This window comes from Dendrobium catenatum, unplaced genomic scaffold (genome assembly GCF_001605985.2).
Source record: "Dendrobium catenatum unplaced genomic scaffold, ASM160598v2 fragScaff_scaffold_1684, whole genome shotgun sequence".
Lineage (NCBI taxonomy): Eukaryota > Viridiplantae > Streptophyta > Magnoliopsida > Asparagales > Orchidaceae > Dendrobium > Dendrobium catenatum.
Window position 1 is genome coordinate 112034 of NW_021320146.1, and position 6382 is coordinate 118415.

Here is a 6382-nt window from a genome sequence, read left to right on the forward strand (position 1 = left end):
CCTCTACATTGTTGGGATGAAAAAAATGTTGCTATGATTGCTTCTATGGTAGGTATTCCTTTGATGTTGGATGGGAACATGTTTCAATGGGGAAGGAGGGAGTTTGCTAGAGTTTGTGTTTGTATGGATCTAGACAAACAACTTCCCTTGGGTGTTTGGGTGGAAGGATTGGTTGGGAGATTCTTTCAAAAGGTTGAATATGAGAGAATCTCATATTTTTGTTATGATTGTGGCATGATTGGTCATGAAAAAAGCAAATGTAAAAATGCAAGCTTCTTTTGATCAAGCCCAAGGAAATCTTCATAAGGCACAAGAGAAGGAGAAGATAGATAATTATGGACCTTGGGTCCATGTTAATTACAAAAGGAACAAAATATTTAATAAAGAAGTGACCAAGGTGAGACCATTACAAATGAAAGTTGATATGAATCAAAGCAAAGAAAATACTTTTCAAGCTGAAGAAAATTAATTGACCAAGGAAAAGGAAACTACTGGGAATAAGGGAGGTCATAATAGCATTGTTATCAACCAGCTGGTAGAAGAAGGTGAAATCACTTCGGATGGAGAAAACTGTAATGCAAATTGAGCAATACAGGTTGACTGCTTCAATCCGGCAGGGATTTCAGAGGAAGAACTATCGGTTGCCAAGGTCAATTCATAAGCTGTTGTTACAAATTTTGAAGGTATCCTCTTGGATGCTGATGCAAACCCAGTAGAAGACACAGAGATTGTTCAAAAAAACTGTCAGCAATAATGTTGATTCAAATGTTGTGTCTATCCTTCATACAAAGAAAGAAGGAAATGTGGGAGATGATTTTGCTGGAATGGATGTTATAGATATTGAAAAAAAATGTTCGAGTTCATGAGAAGATGAAAGCTGATGCAGCTGATTCTATGGTTGTTAATAATTATGTGAAAGTAAGGAATGTTTGATGGAGGATGGAAAGTTTCATTAGCCACCTAAATTTGTTCATCATAAGAAGAAGTCAAATAAAGATTTGAATTCTTTTGGGTCTATCAAAGGTAGTCTTAGAGGAAGGAAATTGGAAAGGTTTGGTGGATGTGAAGGTGGATCTTCACCATTCAAATCATAATGACCTTATGAAGGGTGGCGACGATATACATGATAAAGTCTTGGGGGAGGTTAGCTTTCAGCATGCAGATGTGGTAAGTTATTCCAGCAATGGTGTAATCTTTCAATAGGAATTCTTACTTTATAGTATTATGGAGCATCTTGGGCTGTGCATTGGGAATCAAGATGTGGATCATATGGAGTTCGTAAAGGTTGTGAAGATCCAGCATTCTCCAAAGACAGAAGAACCTGGATTAAATGTTTGGTTTCTTTTAGTAATTGTTATTTTCTTTTTTATTTTAGTTTTAAATTAAGTATGAGTGAGTATTTAGAAGATGAGGATATAATAATGATATTTATGTATCTTTCTATTATTTATTTTTTACTTAATCAAGAATTCTGGGATACTAATCAATCTTTTTGGTTGTTTAATTTTTGGTATCCCCTCCACCCCAATTGGTTTAAAATAAGAAGTAGAAGATCTTATTCTCTTTATGATATTTCATATCTTTAAATATTCTTCTTATACTTGATTTTTGTTTTAATAAGGCTTCCTTATTTTTAAATGATTGCCATTAGTTTGTAATAGCTTTGTTTTCATTTTGATAGAATTTGCATCTTCTAAAAAAAAAGGAGAGTAAGTTAACATCACAAGGAGAAAAAAATCTTATCTTTAACCTTCTGAATAACCTTCTAATGATTCATCTGAATGCCATTAAAGAGATTTATTCCTATATAACCACAAGAACCAAAGAATGAGAGAAGGAATAACATTACAGATATGCCCTTTAGAATTGATAAACCAAGCCTTAAGCATAGAATAAATAGACATATGAGCATTAAAACAATTTAACTGAAGCAAATCATCAAAATAAACCCACATTTTGACTGCAATAGGTCCGAAAATAAAAACATGATGCATATTTTTGATATGGTAACAACATTGGCACTTGGAGGGTAACATAAAACCTTTTTCGAGAGATTATCATTGTTGGGAATAAATCTATGAATAATTATCTAAATAAAAATAGAGACAGTAGTAGGAATGCTCTTATGCCAAATCAACAAAAAAATATTATCACTATAACCATGAGCTCTGAAAGTATGCCAAGCCTTTTTTAAGTGGAAGCCACCATCACTATTAAGATTACATAAGATAATGTCCTTATAATAAGTATTGATAGGCAAGTTAAGAATTTGATGAACAATTAAATCAGGAACATCATTACAAAGTTTATCATAGTCCCAACAATTATTAGTAAAGAAAGAATTAATCTTAATCGAAGCAATAGAAGATGAGTTCAGGATAGAATCAATAGATTGTTTTCCTAACCAATAATCTTACCAAAAGAAAGAATTACCTTCACCAATGCCCCAAGAAATGTAGGGCTCAACCTCCCATTTAACCTTGCAAAGTCTTTACCACACTCTAGAGTCACCGTGCTTAAAAAAATAAGTAGTAGGATGTTTGCCAACACAGTACTTGAAGGACATAAAATTAGCCCAGAGGCTCATTTTAGCACGAAAATTATACCAAAGTTTAAAAGAGAAGGCCAGAGCCAAGTCATTCATATTTTTACATCCTAACCAACCTTCAGCAGGAAACCCACAACATTTAACCCAAGTAGCCTAAGTAATTTTGGAATTAGAAGAAGTACAGTTCCAAAAAAAAATATTAATAAGGGTATGAACCCTATTACAAACAACTTTAGTGGGAAGAATAGTTTGAAAACAATAAACATGAAGATAACACAAAACACTTTTGAAAAGAGTAATCCTACCACCAAAGCTAACAAAATTAGAATTTCAAGATAAAGGTTTATTTTGCATAAAGGTAATAAGATCATCAAAAAGAAAAGTTTTTCTTCTACCCTTAAAAAGAGGAACACCAAGGTATTTAATGAGTAATTGACCATGACTAAATCCAGTCAAGTTTTTGAGGGCCAAAATACGATTATTAGAAATGTTCTTAGAGGAAATAAAATAGCTTTTATTTTTGCTAAAGGATAAACCACTGACCATCTCAAAATGGTTAAAAAATTCCATAAGCTTTTGAATTCTATTAGTAGAAGAATTAGTAAAAACAATAAAGTCATCCGCAAAACATAAATGAGAAATGGGAAAATCACCCAAAGTTCTAAAATAAAGATTAGGATTATTCTCAAAAATATTGGTAAGGCCTCTAGATAAAAATTCAACAGCAATGATAAAAAGTGCAGGAGATATAGGATCTCCATGCCTTAAGCCATGAAAAGATTTAAAGAAACCATTAGTAGAGCCATTCACAATAATAGGAAAATAAACACCTTCAATACAGTTCTTAATAACCTTAATAAAAATAGAATTAAAACAAAAACACTCCAAAATTTGATAATAAAATACCAGTTAATATTGTCATAGGCTTTGGCAATATCAAGCTTTAAAATCAAGTACCCCCCTCTAACTCTGACATCCAAGTCATGGAAGAGTTCTTGAGACAACAAAATATTGTCCGTAATAACCCTACCTTTCATAAAACCCATATGAGAGGTAGAGAAAATTCTAGGTAAAATAAAAGTGAGATGATTCATGATAGTTTTAGAGATCAACTTATTAAAAAAAGTATAAAGACTATAGGTCTAAAATCATTCCAGGTATTGATAGAATTGTTCTTGAGAATAAGAACAATGGAAGTAGACATAAAAAACTTCATAATAGAATTACAAGCAAAAAAATCCCGAGTAGCAGCAAAAATATCCTTGTTAATAATATGCCAAGATTTTTGAAAAAACTGAGTAGTAAACCCATCAGGACCAGCCACCAAATCACTATTCATACCAAATACAATTTCTTTAACCCCCTCAAGAGAAAGAGATTTAATAAGATTCACATTAACCTCTTGGGAGATAAGGTTAGGTATAAAAGAGTGATCATGAAATTGAACTGGGTTAAAATACTTATTAAGACGACTTTGAAAGTGAATAACAACTAAATTGGAAATTTCAATATTATCCTCAGAAATAGAGCCATCATCACGTTATATTTTATTAATACCATTTTTAGAACATTTCCTCTTAACCAATACATGAAAATATTTAATATTGTTAACCCCTCAACCAAATTCTTGGCAGAAGCTTTTTGTTTCCAAAAAACTTCTTCCTGAGCTTAGAGTTTAAAAAGATCCTCCTTAGCTTTTTTTAAAAGAGAGAGATTAACATCAGAAGGGTCAGCTTGACAAGCATAATCCAAATTCTTAACAAGCTGTTCAGCCTCCAAAATATTAGAAAAGAGATTTTTAAAAATGTTATGGTTCCACCAATTTAAAACTTGCTTAAGCCTTTTCAGCTTAAACCAAAGCCTTCTCATACCAAAACAAGAATTATCCGGATAAAAAGGAGCATGCCAATTATTCTCCACAACCTCAAAAAAAGAATAATGAAGTAACCATATATTTTTAAATCTAAACTGAGAAGAGCCATCAAATTGTCTAAAATTAAGACTAATAAGCAAAGGAGAATGGTCAGACAAAGTTCTACTAAGATGCTGCACATTAATAGAATTAAACGAACTAATCCAAGAGTCATTAAAGAGCACACAATCCAATCGTTGCCATAAGCAATCCCAATTCCACGTAAATTGATTACCATAAAAACCAATATCAATGAGATAGCAATCCTAAATCATACTACTAAAATCCTCCATAGACCGATAGGACGAAGAGGAACCACCAATCCTTTTAGAAGGGTTAGTAATAGCATTAAAATCACCACCAACAAGACAAGGGAAACTACAAATATTATGGAAATTAATAAGTTGGTCCCAAAGGATTCTCCTAATGTAGCTAGAAGAACCATCATACACAAAGTAGGCACAACAGTTAAAGTTAAAAAAATCAATTTGACAATGTAAAACTTGAGTAAAATCACCAAAACATCAATCTTAACCGGATTTTTCCAAAAAAGCCAAATCTTATTAGCCACATTTGAAATAGCAGAATTAAAAACCAAAATATGACAAGTGCTAACTAACTTAGAGGAAGAAATAAGAGGCTCAAGCAGAACAAGAATGAAAATTTATGAATACGACATAAATTATTTACATGAATTCTAAAAGAAGGATAACCAGTCCCCCTCACATTCTAAATAATAGAGTTAAACATAAATAAACAAAAATAATAGGAAGTGTGTGAGTAGTTCTGGGAGATTGCAATATAAACTGCTATTTTTTCCTACCTCTTTTACTCTGACCTTACAAAAACTAGTATCATTATCATCCTTAGGAAAACATTTAGCAACAAAGCCCATATCCTCAGTATCAATAAAAGCATCACTATTATAACAAGATGTTGAAGCGATCTTACTATGTAGGTCCACAATAGCATTCTGTTGAGGACATTCATCCTCCATAAACAAATCATCATCCTCCATATTACCATTACCTTTTCTCTCAGATTGACAAACCTCCATAGAAAAAACATTACCTTCTTCCAATAGATTATCATTCCTATCATAATCTATATGAGGCATATGAGAGTCATTATTAGCTTCCTTATCCTTTTCCTGAACAATAGAGATATTATTAGGAAGAGAGTTAACATTCAAATCAACTAAAGTTTTGTTAGTCTTTTTTTTTTTTTTTTGAGAAAATGAATAAATGCATTAATTATAAGAGAAAAGACAACCTATTACAAACTAGGAAAAGGAAACTAATGATTCCTCTTTTAACAAGAAAAAGGAACCTTATTGGACAAAAATTTGTTAGTTTAACCTCATCATAAATGATATGAAACCCTCTATTTCGTATTTTGAAACTGTTGAGATGCAGGGGATACCAAAGTAATAAACAACCCAAAGGTTGATTAGTATCCCAGAGTTCCCATCCAGTTAGAGAATATGACTTAGTAAAGATTCCATAATCACTTAAAAAAAGTTTAAAATAACAAATAAGAAAGGAAACAAAGCTAAAAAGGAAAATACAGTATAACCAAAAATTCAAGAAATTACTTAGGAATATCATTGAAAGATATTCTATAAGCTTTAACCAATTCCCAAATTCAGTAAGAAAAGATATCATTAATCCAATCTTTTTGATAAGTAGCTCCATCTTCAAGTATCTTCCCCCAATGTTGATGTCAATGGGAATACCATATTGCATTTTATTGAGATAAAAGAGAAGAAGAAGCTCTCTTTCCGTTCTTCACTTTTATTTCAGCCATCCTTCTTCTAAGAAGATCTTTCATCGGCCCTAACGCTTGGAGTTCTTTGAACAAAGAGTGATTAGAACCTGGTGTCATACTTTTCTTAAAAAGACTATTGTCTTTTTTAAGAGCAG